Below are 23404 nucleotides of genomic sequence, written 5' to 3'. Positions count from 1 at the left end.
TACTAACAGTCGACAAAAAGGCTATCTATATTCAAAATCATAATCAGCTGAGAAACACACAAATGCTCATGTGATTTACTGGACACAAAGCTAACAGGCCCCACTAGAGCCAACCCAAAGAAAATTGCATGCATCCGTCCATTTACATTCACTACCACTCTCCCATGTCTCTACCCCTGAATGGTGTAACTCATGACATACTGGTTCTCTATGTGATCACTGTACTTGCATACAATTACAAATTCTGGCCTAACCCCACTGTTTGAAATGGCAAAACCACTGTCAGCTGAATCCTCCACATGAGTTCATGAACAAGTGGGACCATCTGTTAATTACGCATAACGCTTCCGGGGTGATTATATTTGGGTGGAGCAGCTGCCCGCCAACATGTGGTTGTCCTAAAAATGCTTTTAAGATTAAATGAGGCTGCCACATGTGGCGATTGCTGCTTTGTGTGGATACTTTAATGGTATGGACCCTGTGGTCCCAAGTGAGATTACGCAATTTCAGACAATGTGGCAACAAGAGGACACTTGAGAAAGCAGTAATTTAACACCACTGTGTTAGAATGGCTATTCTGTAGGGCTGTGCCCAACCCAGAATCTTACTCTGTTGAATAGGATTGGGCTGTCAATGATTCAACTATCTGTTCCTTTTTCTTTCAGTTAAGCACTAAACTCTTCAAGCAGCCAAGATGATTCTTATGTTTTACATGTAAGACGCAAGTTTATCAGTGTTTCCAAAAGCACCAGCAACAGCCGGACATAAATACATTTCCTGGCGCCTACTTTCTTATTGTTTTCAGTCACGTCAACGTCGCCGTTAGTTTTGACGGGGTTAAGGCTTTCATTTCATTCTACGTCATTCATCAGCTGAAGCAGCAGATAGGCTCACAGCCTCTGAAGCCCCACTGAAGAGTGCCATGGGAACTGAGGTTTTTCTTTATGTGAAACAACTATATTTTTCATTCTCAACTATTTTAATCACGGGGTCGTTTTTTTTTAGAGACCTCTGATGCTGCTCTATAAGTGTTTTCACCAGTTTTAATAAGTGGATCCATTAGTTTTGGAGGAGAGGAGGCCTCTGGGGATAACTGAACAGTGAAGGGGGATTTTGAATATCAGTTCTCTCAAGTAATGATTCAAATCGTTGACTTTTAGGAGGCAGGTCTACTCTTTCAGGACTTGGTTTGTAAGTACATTGAAAACTTAAAGGCTAAATTGAAGGTGACATACTGTCGCCCTCTTGGGGAGGGTTTGTCATTGGAACATGGCAGTAAAATGCTTCAGTTGCACACCTCGTAGGTCTTCATTTGTGAAGGAAAGTGGTGCGAGAAAAGAGAACTTTTAGTCACCATTTTCCTGAATAAATGATGATTGAAAATACATAACTCGATTTGCCCCCTGCTTGCCTTTATCACTAAGACCAATGATTTGATTACATGAAAGGACAATCCAACCAAGAGCATTCAGAGCTCTGAAATAGGGCCATAATTGCCTTATGAGGACATGGAAGGGCTCTTTCAAGCTCAAATCATGACAGCCAGAGACTACTGATAAAAGAAAATTGGGTGAAGGGGGTCAGATTTCTTGGAAATCAGAGCGGACCGAAGCTGTTTCGTGCTGAGAATCAGCACTGAGAAAGCGGGACAACAATGGTGATACTCCATTTAGTTGTTGTTCAGATCATTCGATTCAATCCAATAACTGTTTCTATGGACTTCTGATGGACGAGAAAAAACAACCCCTCCTAAATATCTACTCTTCACATAGGCCAGTTTTTAGGACAGCTATAATCCAATGTAGTTTCCAAAACAGTTTTAACAAGGCTCTGTTGTAAATCTGAATGTCTATGAAGTTTTGCTTAAAGCAGCAAAGTGTTTATTGAAGCAGACAGGAAGGAACTTTGGGAGACTTTTAAGAGACAAATAGTTCCTAATATTACACAGAGGACAGGGAGACATCCTGACAAAGAGAAGGTCACTAAATCCCCCCACCACTCATTCTCCTAATGTAACGCTCCAATGCTCCAACAGCCTCTTGGCTCTAGCCAATACACACTTCATCTGGCCTCGACTCTCAAGGACCCGTCACGCTAAGACAGATGCTCTCCACTCTTTCTCAAAACTGGCTTTAGCAATCAGTCCATGGCTCAGCCGGGAGGGGCAGCAGCCACACAGCTGAGGTGGGGGGGAAAACACAGAAATAAGGGCCCCAAAACTACAGGGACTGTTTAATAGCAGCGTAAAGGAGGTACACTTTTATTTTTGTCTCTGAAGCGTGTTGCAGCAATGACAGTTAAGGACTTTGCTCTTTAGCCACTGACTTAAATTTTCAGTATTTATTTCTCTCAGGCTGTTCATTGTGTATAATACCAATTAGCAGAGGTTTGCATTGTAAAAGCCTAAACTAACATGGTTAAATGGTAAACACTGTATCTTAATATCTTTGTGGGCAAGTGAGCATGCGGGTTCTAGTATTTAGTTCAAAGCACTGCTTCACCTACAGAGTACAGCTAGTGTGGCTGTTGTGTAATAATTATTTTTGTATATAATTATTGCCTATCCAAGTTTTTTTCCACTATGAGAATCATTTTGGACACTTCACATTATAAACAATGGACAAGCCAGTGACAGGCAATCCACTCAGCAATGTTTTATTGTCTTCACTTTCTCCCACACTTTACTGACACTCTGCCCGAACAAGCTGGCACAAAACAATAGGTCTCAGTCGTACAACAGCAGACTGGGAGCTAAGAGCGATGAATCATTGCCAAAGATAGAGGGCAAACACTCGGGGAATCCTAAACTTGTGGCTTGGCAGTGGCCCCAAAACACAGCCGGAAACACAAGCTGAGGGGGTTCTCCAGCGAGCCGAGAGATAGCGGGGAACCTCTGGGAATAGTGTGTGCTGCAGTTGAAAGATTTTGTATCTTACAACTGCAGCTCCAGAGAACAAATACAGGGTATGTGGATATGCATCAATTGGCTATAAATGTTTAGTTTTAAAGTATTAAAACAGGTCTTGCATCATGACATCTAAATTTCTTTTAATACAAGATTTGTTTTGGCTTTTTATGCCTTTATTTTAGAGAGAGGACAGTGGATAGTGGCGGAAATGGGGGAAGAGAGAGTGGGGATGACATGCAGCAAAGGGCCGGGAGTTGAACCCGGAGGCCGCCGCATCGAGGACTATAGCCTCTGTATGCGGCCGCAAATGTGAGAAAGTTACTTTTCAAGGAACTAAAGGTTCCTACAGCCCACTGTTGTCTGAGTCTCAACTGCAGTATAATAATGTGTGAAGATAAGATGACTTAGTCTGCTGACATATGAAAAAACAACAGCTTTTTTTAACACGCTTACATAACTCACACCCATGCACCAATATTAAATTTAACAGTCCCAGCTGCGTAACTTTGTTATGTTAACTTATGAACACATAAAATGCAATTCAGCACCCAGGGCATTTCTTATTTTAACTACTACCCCCTCAGCAGGGACTTTTTGGGGCGTAAAAAATGTCCCCAGGACTTAATTAAGTCTCTGCAGTGGAAACGCACAGGGCTCCTCCAAAGGTTTCTAGTCCCTGGGGAAAGTTCTTGAGGTGGAAACAGTTTAAGAGAAAAAGGATATGATGGCTGTGTGGTGAATCTATGAGATAATATCCTAATAACTAAAATCAAACCAAAATCCCAGAAATTATACACAATTTACCTCCCTCTGAGATTATTTATGTCAAGAAATATCCAACTGGTTCTTCTAGATTAAGAGTTAGGCCAACTGCTGCTTACTTTCATACTTTCTAGCTTGCTCCTTAAAATACTATTTAGTAAAAATAAACAGAGGTTGACCTAATCATGGTTCCTTTCAGCAATTTTTAATAGGAGTTAATTGCCTGGAAGAGCAATCGTGATCCACTTGGAGTTGTGGTTTAATTACATTGACCTTTTCATTTTGGATACACAATCCTAACTACAGACTGTCAAATATGACAAAATGTCATGTATATAGGCTCTGTTTTTAAAAGCATAGGGTTTTACAAATAAAAATGGAAAACGCTTGGTTTCAAAATAGTTAAAGGTAACCAGAAAATACTTGTTGTCACTATTGTTTTGAATCCGAGCAGTGAAATACTTTCCGATTCTGATTGTTTTTAGATTAACATCAGAGCTCATTTCAAGGGCAGGCAAGGACAGCAATCATTTCAGCATCCTAAGCTGATTGTAGTGATGTAGCTGTCCACTCTCAAAAGGGGAGGCAGCTCTCTGACAGCCCGAGAGGCAGATCTATACAGGCCCATCACTGCTGTCACCGCCGAGTGTTTGGGGATTGACTACCTGTGGTTAAGTGAGACATACGGTGTGCTAGCATGCTGGATGAGTGATAACAGCAGAGGATGTGACTGTAACAATGTCGCATGTTGGTGCCCGATAACCCACAGCACAGACAACTGTCATTTCTATGCTTTTGTCTGAGGATTCAGTCTCCTTCATTAGCAGTCCTTGAAGAGACAGCCAGCCGATCTCAGAATTTTGAAGTAGGTCTTTGTTGCCTTCACTCCTGCAAAGTGATGAAGCTTTTAGCATAATCTCCTACAAGAATCTCTCACAGCGAAGGTTTCTTTTTCAAAACGTATGAAAAGGAAAAGATTTCTATTTAAATAAGCAAAATGTAAGTATTTCCACAGATAATAACATATCAAATATATCAGAGATTATAATTTTGTGATGCTGTGACCATGTTGAAATCATTTATTTGTCTGAATCCTTCATTAAATCACCAATACACACACCATCCTTTGCACAAAAGTGCTATGAGCTAAAACCAGTTCGGCAAGCTAACATGCTCACAATGGCAATGCTAGCATGGCAATGTTCAGCATGTTAGCAGGCCAACATTTCCTTATAACACTAAACACAAGTTCCTGCTGTGGCTGATGGGAATTAGGGATGGGCATTTCCAGTGATCTCAATATTCGAGTAATCTAATGAACAAGTAATCGAGTACTCGCAAATTATATATTTTTTACCAAAAACGTCGGACACAGACGTCCCGGCCCAGAAATAGTAGGCTGTATGCCTGTAAGAGAACATGACTATGTGACACTTTCACATTGATGTAAATAAATTGCCAACAGAAGAAAGCAAGTGCAATTTCAAATGCATTAAACCTTAACAGACCCTTCAATTAACGTTGTTGTTGTATTCCGTTGTCAAACGTCACAGCGGTAGCGGACTGTATGGACTTCTGTTCTGTGTTGCTTAACACGTCACTCAAATGTTTTCCACTCTCGTAGCTGTTCTCCGGCGTCATGGTGGCTTGAACTCCAGCTCAACAAACGCCATCAGCCCACGGAAGCCTTCTCCTTTCACAACACTTAATGAGAGCATATCTCCAGTCGCCATGTTCATTATTAGCAGGCTAATCTTCTCCGTTCTGGTATCATCACAACGACGTGTGCTAACAGGGCTAGCAAATGATGTGAAGCGAGACGGTCTGACTGTCTGTCTCTGCTGGCTTCTCCTTGTGTTTAAGCACGTGTGGTTAAGCATCGAACTGGTATTTCTAGGATTTAACACCACATATCTTGCACAGCACAGTACTTCCAGACATCACCTTTCCTGGTCACGGCTGACATGGTGCATGTAACTGAGTTAAACTACTTTATCCGAAAACAACGCGTGCGCGAGTAGTGTAACGTTACTCGAGTAATGAGTCAACAACAAGTACGCAAGTACTTGATTATTCGTCCCCATCCCGAATGGGAATGTTGTTAGTTTGGGTATTTTGTCGTAAACCATGGTCAAAAGAAGTACGGGAATTATAGCTTTATTGCTACATAGCTACGTATGGCTTATTAGCTTCTTATTACAATAAAAGCAACAGACAAACATGCCATTGAGACATCTGAGTTGTGTAACACTTAAAGCTCTATGATTATTGCACCATCATCACCACTTTCACCTCATTCACAAAATCAACACAGGCATGTTACGCTTTGTAATATGGTAAGTATCAGATTGTTAAAGATAAAACAACCAAGGCAGGCCAGCTGTAATGTCCTGTAGAGACATGAAACATGAGGCTATACTAGAAAAGTAAGCTTGTCAAACTAAGTTTTCAAGCTCTCTATTGAAATGAAAACAACAGAACAAAGACAGGACAGAAGGGGACATTAAATTCACTTGGTCCAGTGTAATCTACTGTCCCATCTCCCAGGGGGAGACTTCTTTAAACAGAATTAATCCATGTAGGTCAGAGAGTGAAGAATATTAATCAACCATGTAAGTAGGGGCAGAGGATTGCCTTGCTAGAGAGAATCCAGCACTGTTTCGCCAGAATCAAAATCACTTTTCATGTCCCTAAGAAGGATAGAAATGTTGAAATGACAATAAAAATGTATAGAAAGTAATACTATGAATGTAGGACACTGAATCCCTGAGTAGATCCTGTTTTTAGAGACACAGGAGGCTTCTACAGGCCTCCAAATGTCAGCATCCTTCAGCATCCTGCAGGTAGGCTAGAGAGGTCCATCTAAAAGCAAGTTAACACACTCTGAAGCCTTGTGTGGGCTTCACCTGTGCCAAATCTGACCAGAAATAACTTGCGGTAATGTGGAGAACAGCGTTTAGGTTATACCCCTACTTACTATTAATCTACTCTTGGCCACAGCCCCTCCCTTAACAGAGACGATGGATGCCGGCCAAACACCGACTTGCTACCTGCCAGTTTTTTGCTGGATGGGAGTTACTTCTAATCAACTTAATTTCAGCAAAAAGAAACAGCAGATGCATCAGTGAAAATATATCATTTGCAGTGTCTGGCATCACACCATGCGAATGTAAAAGGTAGTGCCAAATCAGTGCTGATGTTTGAGGTGAATACTGTTGTCAATATTTCAGGATATTAAGTCCATGAAGCTTCTTGGCTCTTACCAAAGAAAATGGATCTCTAAATATGCAATTAAGATGTTAAATATGTTACAAATCTGGGGACTTTTTGAGATGTTAAAACTGGCGCTTCTTGGGCACCATCATCCGGCTTTCTAGAGAGTAGCAGGACGATTCATGTTTATAAGATGGACACCAATGGAGCTCTATGGCACAGAGAAATAAGGAATCAGATACAAAACACAGCGGTGCATTAACTGAATATTCTCCATCATGACTGAGTTTGTTTACAGATGTAAGAAAAAGCTGAAGGACGTCTCTCGTTTTATTATAATGTTATGTAAGTCATGGTCAAATATTGTCATGAGCTTCCTGTCAAGTTGTTGGTAAATGTGTGTATAAATATTAGCTTGACTCAAGCTTAACTTTGTTGTCTAGCTGGCAAACTATGACAAAATGTTACGGAAGCTGAATGTGCAAAGTGTATTTAGACACACAATAACTGTTGTGGTCACTTAAAGAGGTGCAAAAAGAGCGATTGACTTTGTTGAGGTTGAAGGACAAGCGAGAAATACTGATCCGCCAGCTGCTAATGCCAATAATGTGTAGCAAGCCAGAGGCAGCAAGGAGGTCAACAAGAGGGATTACAGAGGTCAGTTGGAGTTCACTTGGCCTAGGAGAGAGGATAGGTAACAGGCTTGTTCGAGGGGGCAAAAGGATGCAGATATTGATACTGAATGAACAAAAAAATTGGCCACATAGAAGTCTTGAGGGTCCAATCATTTATCTGATCGCGTTGACAAAAAAATAATGCATTTAATAAATATCTAACATAAGTTATTATTTCTACAAATAAATTTGTATTAAGATCGAGTATTTGTGAAAGTTAAACAGGCATCTCGGGTAATAGTTGATTAGAACAGAATAATGGAAACTAGAAGAGCTAGGAAGAGGAAGCAATTATTGTCTTTTACGTGTTTGTAATGTTTCTAACTGATAGATTCCCGTTTCTTTCTACTTTAATACAGCTCAAACTTCCTCCCACACTTTGGTTTGATCATCAGCTGACAGGAAATCAATAGCATTTTGTCTCGTGGCACATTCAATCGATTAAAGCAGATATCCACGCTCTTGCCGCTCCACAACATGCGGCACACCAGCAGAGCTAAATGAAGCCCTGCTCTCTCGACCAAAGACAAGACCATTATTGTGCAGAAAAAAAACATGATTCACAATTATATAATCAGTGTTATTATTGGTTCTTCATGCTAAAAAGGAGCTTCTATGCTGCATTAAAATCCAACAAAAAAGAATCGTTAATCTTAATATAGTATCCACCCGTTATCTTGGGAGAATGGCAAGTGTCACCTTGCAAATTTTAAACTGTATTACTCCTAAACGCAGCAAGGTGACTCAGTGCTCACTAACATCCATTTATCTGATCCATCAGAGCGACATGAGGATGGGAATGCTGATGAGAGGGAGGAGGAGGAAAAGGTCTGAACTCCAGCGGTGTCAAGGAGACTGTGGTGACCTCGGAGCGTTCAATCCCCTTATAGGAGAAACACTGCAGCTGCTTGGCTTTTTAACTAGCCCAAAACGACCGCCGCTACAGAGCCAGAGAGGAAAATCACAGAGAGAACACAGACACGGCTCCACTTCAGAGCAGCACAGTGAAAATGTGTATGACGCACACAGCCCAAGTTGAATAATGTGTGTCTGTTTGTGTATGTGCGATACCTCTTGCATAACCGAAAAGGGAGGAATGAAAAGAAGCTAAAATGCCAGCACATGTAGCCCAAATTTCATTCATTTCTTCTAAGAACTGCAGACATCACAAGGAAGTGCAGAGGTCACAGCGGCAGACGATATTCCTGTGACCCAAGAATGACCTCTTGCATTGGAAAGCAGGCTGAGCTGGATGATCGGATTCTCGTCATCAAATCTACATGATCAGTGCAGTCAGAAGCTGGACAAGTGTGATTCAGCTCCTCGTCTCCGCCTGGGATTTCAACAGCTATCTGCAGTCTGACACGAGCAGACACGTTCCGTGTAGCTAGCCGGATATCAGGACACATCATCAAGCTGTAGTGTGATGTGACCTCAATGTATTAGCATCTGTTACCCTACCGGAGCCTTCCTACACATATAGACAGCGTGAAAACACGCGAAAGAAGCCTCAATAGTGAGATTATCCTTCACACAGGAACATAAAATGTCTCTATTTATTCAGATTGAGCACAGGTATATTTGAACACATGGAGGCGACTGGAGAGATGCAGCATGCACATGTGCAAGAGAGCGTACAGAGAGGTGAATGAAGGACCTACCTCATGCAGCTCCGGCAGCAGAAAGCACCATTACATTCACAACCCAGCCTCTGAGAGAGGGCGAGAGAGAAATAGAGAGAGGGAGAGAGAGGGAGGGAGAGAGACATAGAGATGACATCACCATATTTTTCTTCCTCCTCCTCTGAAATGTAGGCTAGTGCTGCAGGGCTGCCGGTGTCGGAGCAGCAGTGAGAGCTCCCTCTGTGTGTGTTTGAATCGACAGAGGAGGAGGCTTCAGGTAGAAGCATTTCCTACAGGATGTGACCTACAACCCCTACAAAGCCCTCACATAAATCCCTTTCACACTTGCACTGCACTCAGTTTTTTCGCCCCGATTTTATCCAGACTTCTTCCTGCCAGCCTCCTTGTGAAATGTCAACAAGAAGTTGGGGTGGGCTGATGTGTTCATGCGAGTGGGCGGGGTAATGACGTTTATTTCATGCGACCGGTGCGAAATAAGAAGAGCGACGCATAACAGGATGATTAAAAATATCCGAGGTTGAAGAAGAAGGATCATTTACAAGAACAAAGTAGCAAAGATGTCTGCAGATTGGACAGATGAAGAGATTCATGAGCTTCTGGCTGTGAGGGCCGATGGCGGAAATGTTTGTCAGGGAAGGGCTATACACACACACACACACACACACACACACACACACACACACACACACACACAGTATTAGCCTAAACAAAGTTGGTCTGATACTAATACAAGGATAGATAGTTTGTCAGATCAGGTCTCAGCGAGTACGCCTGTGGCTGCACCGATCCAATAAAGTAACACCCGGCTTTTTTGCTTATTGGGAAAGGTTACAATCGGCATTCAGACCCGGGTCAATAACTCTGTAGTAGACCAAGCTAACTATCGCCTCGTCTCCAATTAGCAATGATGGGAACACAAAACCCGGGTTGACACGCTAATCTCCGCCCCCTTTCTGGCGCGATGCTATGCTCATCTCAGCTCCCGCCTAACTCCGTCCAAGCAGCACGTGAACATTATTCCAAATTTGTCGGTGCTGAGTTTGATAAATAGACTGAATGAGTAATAGATACAATAAAGACCAAACCACTGTAACATCTTCACCGTTTACTAACCCTGTTTCAGGCGCATTTGTGATGTCAGACGGTGACGCAGCAGAAAAGAGACCGAAAGCAGTATACCACACTGGCAATGGGAAAAGATACAATCTGCATTTATTAAGGAGTCTTCTTGGGTGTGGAAGACCCGCGTCAACACACACATTTCGTTGGGAAAAGGGTATAAAAATCTGTAGCCTGCAAAGCCAGTTGTGCTGTTCTGCCATGCACCTTCTGTGTATTATGGCTGCAACTAAAAAACTACAGTAATAGGGTGGGGAAGAAGAAATGATCACAGGTCATTTTTCACAAGATGATAGAAAGCAACAATGGTGCAATGCCAGTCAGAGCTAAATTAATGAAGCATGTCATGTCAGCATGTTTAAATCTGTATTTCTCCAATGCTTTAAAAAGCACATCCGGAGAAGCAGCAAGGTAAGCTGTCACTATTTTCAGCTCAGCTTGTGTTTAGGTGTCTGTTTATTTTAAGGAGCATTTAACAGGAGCAAAATGATCTGCAGAGGTCTGCTCCTCTCCACAACAAACGGAGCTTGTGATTAAAACTGCTATCAACGCTAAATAAAGGACTTTTATGTAAAAAGTCAGTCAAGGGGTGCTGTTTAAGCTCTGTGGGTGGAACAAGACAGCAGTCACAGGTTCAACTCCCGACTTTTGCCCTCTGCTGTGTGTCATGCCCCACTGTCTTCACCCCATACTTCCAGTCTCTCTTCAGCTGTCCTATAAATAAAGGCAGAAATGTCCCAAAAATCTTTAAAAAGTGACTCTCTGGCGCTCAGCAGACATAAGAGAGAGACTACTGTACCCAAAATATCTTCTCCATCAAGAGCTGTTATTTATTCCTTGATGTATTTATTTATGTCTGCTTATGTTCAGTTATGACTGACAGTCAAACTAGATCATTAGTTCTTTATGTATTTGATCATGTTCTACAAAGGGCGTAACTTAAATCAGGCCATAAGCAAATAACAACAGATACAAAACATTTTGTTTTTTGGCAATCGCACTAGTATCACATCAGTTCTCAGTTTGGCCAATTTGCAAATTCACAGTGGAGCTGGTATTGTTAAACCTGAAACAATGAGGTTTGATAGACCCAGCTGAAGACAGCTGAACATGCATTACCAGCTAGCTGTTGCTTTAACTTAATAGGCTTAATTTATGTTTAGAAAGTTTTGATTCCACTTGTGGCTAACGTCAGATCCCTCTCAGCAGTTTCCTAGATGTAACAAAACGTTGCTTGCTAATGAGCTTTAGAAAGAGAGACTGGAGGAGCTCGACCTTGCTGGACGGAGAATAAGTCTTGACCATGTGAGGAGATTACACCACTGCAAAGAAAAGTCATTTTCAAGGGGATTAAAGAGAACGAAGAGAGCGACAGAGACCAAAAACTTGTGATGTGGAGTTAGTTTGCAGCAAGTGGGACACACACACAGTATAAAGCGAGGTGGCCTCAAAGTTAGCAATCTCTTTATCCATTCTTCTCAACAAATAACAGCAGTTCAAAACCTGGCCCAGAGTGTCAGAGTGTCAGTAAAGCCTGTCAGTAAAGCCTGCCCAACCTGAACAGAAGGCGTGGAGATGGGCCCACAGAGATATCTTATCTAAACAGTGATAAGGCTAAAGGAATGTTAAAAAGACAATAAACTGTTGATAAGGACAGGCCAACTGGGAAATAAGAGAGATAAACAAAAGTTATCTCAACAACACATCTCAAAGAAGTTCAAAGGGCTGCAGAAATATTCATTTAACTAACTTCTGTATTGACATTCACTCTTGCTTAGCTTTCCTAGCACTTCAGGGGAATCAGTGATATTACTGCACCACTCACACTGACCTCTGTATTATGAGTGCTTGTAACAGGGGATATAGGCGAGACATTTACTTAATAAGAGCTAAATATCATCTAGTCATTCAGCCCCCTCCATCACGATTGGCCAAAATCACCTGTGTCTAAGGACGTCTCTTCGAGAGATCTGCATGTTGAGATATGCGAGCCCCAGAGTAGATTTCTTGTGTGAATAATGCAGCTTAGACTGAAGGGCTTATTACAGCCAGATCTGTGGTGATTTTTGGAGACCTCTGCCAAATGTCCAGTAACAGTATAAACATCTTTGAAAAGCTAAATTAACAGAAGAGTAGGTGCTTACTTTGTGGTATGAGCGGTAACCTCAAGGGCTGAAAAATGTGCCAAAAGCTGCATTTCCACAAATGGCAACTTGAAGCTGGCTCTAAAAGCAAAACAATCCCCATAGAGCCCTGTGTTAAAATGCTCAATTTTACAGGCGGAATAAACGTGTCAATCCTGGTACCAAAAAATGGTCTAAGTAGGTCATTTCCCCTTTCATGAGAACTGTCTGTAAACATACATCCAAGGAGTCTGAGGTCTAGTTTTTTCAGTGAGTGAAACTGCAGTTTGAATTATCATGTATATGTGATTCATCGCCATACCGGGCTAATTTATTTGTAGTGGCCCGTGCATGGGAGTCAGGATAGTTGTTGGCTTTTAGAAACTATGAAGCCGTCCTCCATCACTCTCACACTGAGCGGCGTGCGAGATACGTTCCACAAGCTGTTTTAGCTCTTTCAGTTAAATAATTAAAAAACTCTGGTCGGCTACAAACACAAACAGAATCTTATTCTGTGGGAAAAACTGCAATTAACTAGCTTATAAGCCAAGTAATGAATAAAACGCTAAATATGGTCACAAAAAAGGCAAGATTGGAACAGCCAACATGCTGAACTCAACACTTTGAAATGGCAGTCCACAGACCTATTGAGTACATCACTGTGTCTATGTCCAAGTCTTATATTGTATCTCTGCTGTAGAATCTCTGAGCATGAGCTCAGTAAATCAAGCATCATCATCCCTCTGCATCAAACAGGCTCATCAAAGAGCTGTAGCTCTGCACAAGCCTCTGGAGTCTGAAGGAGTGAGTCAGGACACTAGAAATAGGACCATGTACAACACTTGTTAACTCCTTTAGCTTAGCAATAACGCTTGGGATGGGTAAAGGCTGTAACTGTATCCCTGACCAGATCATGTCCTGAGTCCTATAGAAAGCTGGACTGCAAACACTTAGAAATGCAGTCGTTTTTAGCCTCAATAATCACATAAAACTCTGTAAGACTATAAAGGTGCTTCGGGGAAATTTGCATAATTGTGACACACAGTGTTAAAATAGAGAGAGACACAAGACAAGGAGTGGAAAATGGGAATGTGACAACCCAGTCAGTTCAGTCATTTAAGTACCTACAGTCCTAGATTGTTGCCTTTGTTTCTGCGGGAAAATATCTACAGCAACTACATCTAAAGAGCGTCAAGGATTTTGCCTAAGGTGCATTTGTAAAGTAATAGAACAAAAGAAAAGGCATACTCCAGTTCTTTTGTTTCCATTGTATTCAAAGAACATGTCTTACGCAAAAGCATGCTTCTCTGGTAATTATCTGCGCTGCCTGCCAGTGTTTTATCCAGGATGATTGTTTGCTTTTTGTCTCCTCTTGCAGATACTCTGCGGCACAGCTGAAATGCCCTCAGGACAGTGCCTGGTGTGGTCAAAGGCCACACCTACAGGCTTGGCCAAGCTTTCATGAGTCAGCTCATGAGCTCAGACACAATGGTTATTTTGGGGTGGACTGGAAGTGGTTTCTTATGCAGGTCTGGTGGCTGTAATGACTGTTATGCAGCAAAGCAAGTTTGTTGTGTGAGGGCAAGGCCCAGGTCTGATTCATATAACCATTAGCTAATAAAACTCAGGTCACAACTAGTGCTAAGGATGAAATTCCTTACTCAACTTGCACATTAAACAAGGGTAGTGAAACCTGTCTAAAACACTTCACTGGTAGTGAATGTATTTCCAAGGAACATGTGGCCTCACAGTTTCACACTATGTTTTGATAGAATGCTTCTGTTTAATTTTAAAGGCAAATAACCTCGCAAACACACAAGTGCCCCGCCCCAGAGGTTTTTACCACAGCTAAGCCAAATTGATCTACAATGCCAAACAGGACGGGAACTTATGGCAAAATATGATCACTATAATCTTTTCTATTTTCATCAACATCTACCACAGTATACAATCTGGTGATGCTTCCAGTTTGAGTAGTAGGCTTTGGCAGAAAACAGGCGTTAGAACTGTTAGAGTAGCCTATATTATAATCCTTCATAAATCCTAAATTGCAATTCTATTAAATGAGAGGAAATAATAAAATTCTTATGAAAAGTGAAATGAAAATGACATATTTAATCAGTTATGTGGATCTGGAAACGACTTTAATGAGAAGAGAAAATATGTCATGATCTGTCTGCTCAAGCTCAGCAGGTGATCGACTGATCAATCACGTCATATGTTCCCTTTGCACAGATCAACCAGATCCCCGTGTTGCAGTGACGGGGGGGAAAAAGGGATTGAAGCTTGTGGCCTTGACTCTCTAGATTTATGTAGACACACGTGTGACATGATTTAAGCCTCAATTTGTTGTCAGTTTGAGTGAGCTGGACTCACAAAGCTGGATATCTGGACATCTTTTGTTCCTCTGTGCATTATGGAAGCTTTAATAACAGCAGATCTCTGTGTAATATAGAAGGAAGCTACAGTTCAGACAGGCAGTAATAAGGTTCCTGAAGTTATCCTCCAGGGGCCTGACAGGGGCCGACAGAAGTTAATGGACTGAGACACTCATAAAGACCTTGACACACCCACGCTCCTTTATCAAACAACGAATCCTGTTCAGCAGTGGACGTCGTGCAAGGCTGACACAAGAATGAACGCTTAACTAAACCCTTTCATCGCCGGAGACAGGTGCAAATTAAATGTTTGTTTGGTTTGTTTGATGTATGGGAGCCAAGGGCAGCCAGGCTCCTCAGAATAATGAGGGCAGACTCAGTAAAATGAAAGGTACATAATAATACGCTTTCATTGTAATAAAAACAGCAGTATTCATTTGTAAGCCTCAGCTAACCTCCACAGGAGGTAATAAAGGCCAAAGCATAACCTGATTTGTGTGCTGCAGTTGGATAAATCCAAGTACAGATACACAACTATCTCACTTGGAGCACATCTGGCATTTGTCAGAGCAAATGCATCCAATCAGCCAAACAGCAGCCAGTGGCCTGAGTGTCCCAGCTGGGAAGATTACACAGCGCTGATGCACTGGCCTCGGCATTTGTTATAGCTCCTATTAGTGTTACCGTCTGGAGGCAGAGAGAGTCGAGGCTGTTGTGGGACTGACTGGTGAAAATTTGCTCAGTGAGGGTCTGAAGTTGAGTGGGTGGTTTTTATTACATCATAATGGGCTGCTGTGAAGCCCTTTAAGGTCTGTAGCTGTGTTTAAGGACTATAAATGCATATTTCACTGCACAAAGCTTTTAGCTTTATTGCTATCAGCTGAGAAAAGGACATAGTGTTCTGTCTATTTGTATTTATGAGCATGCTAGATTTTTTAAACTATTCAGTACTGAATAATTTACCATCCGAAAGCTCCACTCCAATAACAAAATGCAGACAAGCATTGGGAAATCATGCATTATACCTTAGGTACTAAATTGTCATTTTGGTCCATAGGGTGAAAAAAGGAAATCATCAAACATAATCTTTGGATAAACATATATATTTTGCTATAAATTAACGCACTATGTTCCCTGTTTGAGTGCACACATGTTGGTTAACATAAATTGGTCATAGATTGTCAGAGAGGGGAGGAATCTGTTGATGTGAAGTTGACCTGTTTTTCTCTTTATTTCTCCACATGCTGCTGTTGAGTAACCTGCCCAAAAGATGAGTAGGCATTTGAGGCGGCCTTTTATACTGAAGTATGAAATGGAGGAAGTAAACATCCTGTGCTGTGCAGGGGAACTCTGAATCACTCATGACTTTTTTAAGACTTGAAGCTTTTGGGTTTTGGTGGTGCTAGAATTATCAGCATTTGAATCAGTTTGTTATGTTACTACTTATTGCTCGTTGGATTCATTTGAGGTTTGACAAATTGTATACCGTTATTCATATTGTTTTAAACGTTTGTAACTTGGTTCCCTCTGTTGATTGAATAATTCATTTTGCGAAATGAGGAACAGGGTGGTGTTGATAAAGATCTGTCATGCTTAGCAAACTAAACAATTATGATAATCAAACTTGCTCGGTACATTTTGTTCTACTCATTAGTTTACCCACGGTATCTTGTTACTCATGCATGTGCAAACAAACGCATAAAACAATAAACTGCAAATGACAGCTACTGTGTACACAACAGTCCAACCATCATCTCTGTGAAAACAGGTGTAGAATTACATATGGATTTACATTATTCTGTCGAAAAACTAGAAGATTGATTGTGCATATTCAGAGTTTTAAGCATGCATCTAATTACTGAATATATATAGTAAAGTCTGATTCAGAAAGCAGGAATAATCTATCTCAACACTCTGTGCAGACAAGGCCTTCTTAAAAGGCTAGTATCCAGAGAAAGAGTCTCTCCCCTTGCATCATGTAGCCCTGCACTTGGCATAATTAATCATCTTCATTAACATAACTGTGCATCTCAAGGTAACTGTTCCACTAAAGCCCTATTTTCCATAGCCACAATTCTTCAGAAAGACCGTCAAATAGACTACGATAAATAGAAATTGCAAATGTAATGTGATTTTTCTGCATACAAAAGGTTTGGAAAGCTGTTGCTCGATATTCACTCTGTCGAAGTGCTTTCTAGTCTCTCGTTTCAGCCCATATTAATATATTTAAGAAACATGCTGAGGAGACACGGTCCGCATTCATTTCAAAATGGTTTTCACAATTCAATTCTTTTTACAGCCTCTCAAAGGTGGATTTTTTGCACTTTCCTGTTTTATATCCTTGTAAAATTGATATATTTTTGACATAATCGTGGAATTGGAACTGGAATATTTAACAATTTTCCTACATTTTACACAAAAATACAAGTAATTGCAAAGAAATCTAAAGTAAATTAATATATAATGAAAATACTTCCTAATTGCAGTACTTTATGAGGCTGAACTACAAGTTGCATCCATATTCAGTTGAATAAAATCACTTGATTCTACTATTTGCACAGTAATACTGACTGTGTTACCATGTGGGAAACCAATTCAGTTCTAGTTTTCCTTCCATCACTGTGAAACAGCCCAAACTAAATTAGCTATTGTTATTTTCCTCTCAGTAATAATACATTGTTTATGATCCCAAAATAGATTCTGCATTCAAATTTAGAGCTATGTGTGTCTGAGCAGTGCACAGGAGACAAGCTGTGGTTCGAGAAGGGCAGAATGGAAACTCCATTTGGCTGGCAAATAAGCTGGTGACGCTCTTGTGACCCTGGATTGCGCTCCTCACCTCAGCAAATGTTTGGCACGGAAAGCCAGGGATTGATATGCAAATAAGGAGAAGATGGAAAACATGGAAATACAGTATGTGAGTCGAAGAACCTTAGTTGGCACAGGCACAGAGGATGAATTGACTGGTGTTGTCATGATTGCTGTTAATCACCTGTGGTCAATAACAAGTTACATCAACTCCTGTGATCTAAACTGGTAGTTATGTATGACAGTCTTTTTAAATACGTTTCTAGTAGCCCTGGGGGATTTTTTAAAATGTTGCCAGGCTTTGCACCTATTTTGCAGGACAGAAATTAGGTAACAGTTTCATGAAGCAAGGGCATCTCGAGAAGTGCTTTTATTCAGTTACAAAGTTGTTGTTGAGTGAATCAGACACAAATTACCTTTTTTCTTACCAACAATATAATATAAAGTTTTCAAAGGTCTTCAATAAAGAATAAGATTTCAACTACAAAACCTTGTTTAGGATTGATATTAAAAAAGAAAACAAATACAAGGATGAGGAAAAGAGAAAGCTCCATGAAAGCTCAGGTGGACAACTCGACAGTCTGATATCAGATATCTGATAACAGGCCTGGATGTGCCGGATGCATCAGTTGTCTGACACAATTAGGAACAGTTCCTACAGCCGGTCGGTCTCCTGTTTCTGCCCCTGGCTCCTGCTCAGTGAAAGTGTAACAGAGCACCAGAGCTGAGGAGATTGGAGACATGCAACGCTGCTGCAGGGTCATATGCTTGAAGATGATTCAGGGGGGAATATGTAGTCACAGCAGTAATATTTAGGATACATGCTGAGAAAAACCACATGACATGACACCATCTTGCAATTTGGAAACTTCTGTTTTTGCATTGGAAACTTTAACTGGACAGAAATAACTAGGCTAAAGCAAATGATCACATGATTTGCCATTTATAAGGAAAATAGTTTGCACTATTTTTTGAGGGTTTCAAAGCGCTTTTGAGCAAAAATACTGCTTATTATTTGTTTATAATCTCTCATATGTAACGATTTTCTCCAATTTCTGTTTTATTTAATTTACAAATGTATGTTTTTCTTGACTTATTTGTTTTTTTACTCATTTATGTTTGCATTTGTATTCCTATATTCCTGTATTCCTATTTGTATCTATGGTATATTGTGGATTCATGATACATAGTTTTTCGCTGGTTATGAAACAGACTGAAATTAATTCTGATTACTCTACATGACCTACAAAAGCAAACCAGACCATCAGCAACAAGATTGATTATTTCTATATAGTTATTTTAAATGCCTGACACCACTGGTGCGAGGTAGGTGTCAGATGAAGCGGTTAACTGCACGCTGCCTTTGTTTACATTTTCCAGAGCAAAAATTTAAAGCGACTGATACATATGACTGTTTAAGAAAGCAGGATGAGATTTTTTGTTAAAAACCACCACTCAAAGCATGTACAGGACAAAATCAGCAAAGAGATAAGAGGCATGGCTTTGTCCACAGATAAATCACCCTATTCCTAAAGTTTCTCACAGCACCTTTAAACTGGAATATATTAACAACTGGAATCTAATCAATTACAGATATAAAGTATTTTACAACAAAGATGAACTGCTGGATAATAGCAAACCATAACCACCACTACTTCGCTGAAATGTAATTTTCAAAGGAATTCTGGTACGTGCATTGTATTTATTGTATTCCTATTCGTATTGATGGAGTATTGTGGGTTCATGATACTATCTGGCAGTATACTTTAATTATAATTTTCATTAAAAAAATCCTATAGTATACAGAATATGCAGCCACAGCACTGTCGAAAACGAAAACAAAACAGCATTAAATATCACAGCGAAGTGGAAGGAAATTAAATAAACCATTAACCACTCATCTCTTTCCTGCAAAGCACACCGCGTCCCAAGTGCACGTTTGCAAACAAGCTAACGTTACACACTTATAAATAAATTAAGACTATTCCTCGAAATGTTCACACTGGAGCTGGAACCGATGCAAGGACGCGAGAGAGGCATATGGTGATGGAGAAGCTGCGAGATTTAAACTCAGCTAAAGCTAACCCTGCTTTATTACATAATAGTACGCACTGCCCGACTGCAGAGTCACGGCTGTCAACTCGGAACAGACACACACAGCGAATTAGCAATTAAGCTAGCTGCGTTTTATCAACATTAGTAGCTGGTGAAAGACAACGCTCATTTAGTGCTTTTAGTGATTTTGTGCTTACCTTTGCTTCGTTGGAGTCTCCGGTTACGTTGTCTGACTGGCTCACGGAAGGAAAACGCTGGCTGTAAATATTCAGTCAGCCCTCCTCAGGGACGTTTGTCTGTCTGCTAACTGTTAGCTGACGACGTTTTAATGTTTATTTAAGAGTCTTCACGTCCGTTGGTGGCGGCTCGACTCCTCATCAGCCCAGCGGCGCCATGTTGATCAAATATTATGATTTTCACGGTTAAAAATTAACTTCACATTACTGGTACGCTTTCTACTGTCTATATACCGCCGATATTCAGTCAACTTGTTAGCCCCTAGCCCGCCTGCTCGATTCTGTCATGGGTTTGATTGGTCAGCGGTGAAACAACCGGAATGAAGTATACTTCCGGTTACAGACTTCAAAGTAAAAGCCACAGCTGATTTGCGACCTGGTGATTTAAAATATCTAAATCAAATCAATTCAATTAGATTGAATTAATTAAAAAATTACATCTTAAATTTAATTTACTGTCAAGTAAAACTGCGTTCATGAAATGCCCATTTCATATTTCTGCTTTTAGTAGACATTGTTCTTACATTGCTGTTTTCATGATATGTACTATTCTTAGTAGTATTTCTGCAGGTTTATTGCCTTCTTTTAATTTTTATTATTGCTTTAATTCATAATGCTATTGTTCAGTGACACTGTTGTAGTACTCACCATTTATTAGATTGTTCTCCCTTTCATGGATGACTATTCTTCCTGCATAGCATGTTTGGTTACTTTTGTGGTTTTTAATACAAATAAATAACAATTAAATATATTATTATCATCCATATTATTATGTGTTATTCTAATTAGTATTATTGTTGTTGTTTTATTATAATAATTATTATTGGTGGTGGCGTTGTCATGACGAAAATAACAACACTAATAGTGATAAACTGATAAAATATTTTTGTAATTACTATAAATACAAAGTTTTAACTAGTTTTTCAAGAAACAAAAAATTGTAGGTAGCTATTAAAAAGTGTACATAAGGATACATTTTAAATAATTCAAATGTTCAGTAATAAATCAAATATATCTTAAGAGAATTCCTGTGTATTATAATAGTTTGTAGGAATTTTGTTAACATGATGATCAATTTAATTTTAAGATCAATTATAGAAATATGTTTAAGAGAATCTGATCCCCTCGGGGAGATAGTTTGTAAAAGTATTAAATGCAGCAGACATTTAACAAAAAAATTGTCACCAAGCCGCTTGTTCTGACTTTATTTTGAAGGCATACCACTCAATATCCGTTTTGTGATTCATACCAGGCTAACTTGACGCAATAACAAACTTCCCCTTTTCAGTGTTCAGTGATGATCTGATTCGCCTGGCTGGACAGAACACTGTAAACATGTGATCAGTTCAGTGTACTTAAAACGCTGTCCAATTGATCACATCATAGGTTATCACTGATAACTATCATTTATTGATTAATTATCATGTAATTTTAGTCAAGGACTGTGAATATGACCCACTTCACTGCATGTATTAAACACAATAATTTGAGTAGTAAGTGTCGTAAAATACACTTTCACTTTGGTATTTGCGTATGGAATGTGGAATGAGAATAGTTATTTAAAACTGTACAGGATTATTACAGTGGTTCTCAGTCAGGGGTCTGCATGCATGCATGTTTGGGTAAAGAGTGACATCCAGTGGCTGATGGAGGTTTAACAGATATGTGTGACTAGACTTGGGGGACATCTAAAGGCGCAAATGAGTAACTGCCTGCTGTTCCTGGCCTTCTTGCAAAAGTTCAGCCATCAAAGCCCTCTTTGTCTATTATTATGGAAGTTTCCTCGAAAACCTAGCTGACTTATTTTGAATTTCTGTATTTTGTTTTTTATTTTTAGTATGCAAAATATATGTCTTTATTGTACATTAAATTGTCATGTTTTGTTTGTGTGTTTAAATGCATGAAATTTCTAATATAAGACCTACTGCATATGTAGTACAGTATATGTTTTATGTACATAGTATAAGAACAAATAGGATTCTCAAACTGTGTAGAGTAGCTGTATGAATATGCATTCTCAGCGTGCATGCATGTGCGCTGTTGCGCTGTTTACATTTGAAACAAACAAACATGAATAATGTCTGCATAATGACTTTTGAAAATGTTTGAAAGCTTGATGGCAGAAACTGAAATATTTTTTCTCTTACTCTTTAAACAATAAGTAATTACACATACATGTATTTCAAATGATGTTGTCTTGCAACAGAATGTAAAAAATAAGGGTAAACTTATTATATTGAAAATGATTTAGTAAGAGTAACAGTTTAAAATGATGTGTCAACACAATTAAAGATAAACAGTGCAACAAAAAATACAAGGATCTACTATTTGGGCTGAACCTATTGCTCATGGATAATGTCAATATTGCCCTCAATGAAGGCAGAGTGAAATAAACCTTGGTGATATACCCTATACACAGACAGAAAAAATCAACACTATTTCTGTTTACTGTAGAGCAAGTCTGGTGGAGTCTTCAGCTGCCAAATTAACCAACAACCCCAGGGACAGAACAACACTATAGGCTCATTTTGACGCTGCTTAGTCGTGCAAATACCCTGTATTTTCATGGTGAGTGCAGTGTGTGGACTGCATATGGGATAAGTTAATTATAGTTCTTTGGCTCTTGATGGTCAGTGCATTGGCCCTATTTGCCCTGTGGGTAATTGAGGCATACATGGCAGATGATGTCTAGATCATGTTAGATACATCTTTTTTTTTCCAATATAAGAAGCAAAACCATCATCAGTGTTAAGTAGATTCTTTACACGTGCATTTAGAATTGTTTTTTTGACCGGTTATCTGACAAGAATAAGATGTATTTTTTGGATTAGATAAAAGTCTGGGACCCATTAAAACATCAGTACAACAAATGTTTCTTTTTCCTTTCTCAATTAGAAAGGGTTTACATTACATGTGCAATAGTATAAGACAGAGAGAGAACATGAGGATTGAGCCTACACACTTGTATTTTACACATCAAGCTCTGTGTGAACTAAATAGACCGCAAGAAAAATTTAAATATAGCCTAATGTTGCAGCCAAAAGGGTTTCAGGGTTTGCTCTCCTCTCAGGGTCAGCTCAGCTAACAACAACAAAGCATGTGTTTCCCAAATATACATGTATATATCGGGAAAAAAGACATTTAATTTCATTTAGCCGTTTAACTGGTAGTATTAACCGGTTAAAATTCTTAACGGTCAGTTAACGATTAACTGGTTAAAGTGCTCATCAGTGGTGTTAAGTCATTCTACTTTCAGAAAAAAAACTAAGAGGTTGATATTGCATAATAATGCGTTTTTATTGTATTTGGTATTACATGTGTTTTGCTGCATTAGTGGTCACTGGCATGATTATGTGACCTTCTGTGTGATATGGCCTGCCCTTCGTCTGTGTTTTTGACAGCTCCTCTCCTCCTCCTCCTCCGTTTGTTTCCCCCCTTACACAGCCTCTTGTTTCCCACAATGCTCAGCGAACATCACCACCAAG

The 23404-nt window shown here is 39.9% G+C and overlaps 1 protein-coding gene across 2 annotated transcripts in view; it reads right to left on the bottom strand.

The window, feature by feature from the left end:
• The window catches only part of osbpl8 (oxysterol binding protein-like 8), a 104495-nt gene extending 84321 nt beyond the window's left edge, over positions 1–20174 (bottom strand). For both annotated transcript variants that reach the window (XM_069670788.1, XM_069670792.1), the window contains exon 1: positions 19881–20174. The gene's annotated coding sequence lies outside the window, so the exon portion shown is untranslated. The remainder of the gene's footprint in view (positions 1–19880) is intronic.
• Positions 20175–23404: the final 3230 nt, after the last annotated feature.

This window comes from Semicossyphus pulcher, unplaced genomic scaffold (genome assembly GCF_022749685.1).
Source record: "Semicossyphus pulcher isolate SPU_LCO1_2020_fin unplaced genomic scaffold, fSemPul1.0.p SCAF_20, whole genome shotgun sequence".
In the NCBI taxonomy this organism is placed as follows: domain Eukaryota; kingdom Metazoa; phylum Chordata; class Actinopteri; order Labriformes; family Labridae; genus Semicossyphus; species Semicossyphus pulcher.
Note: the sequence above shows the minus strand (reverse complement) of the source record. Positions and strands in the feature narration are given on the sequence as shown.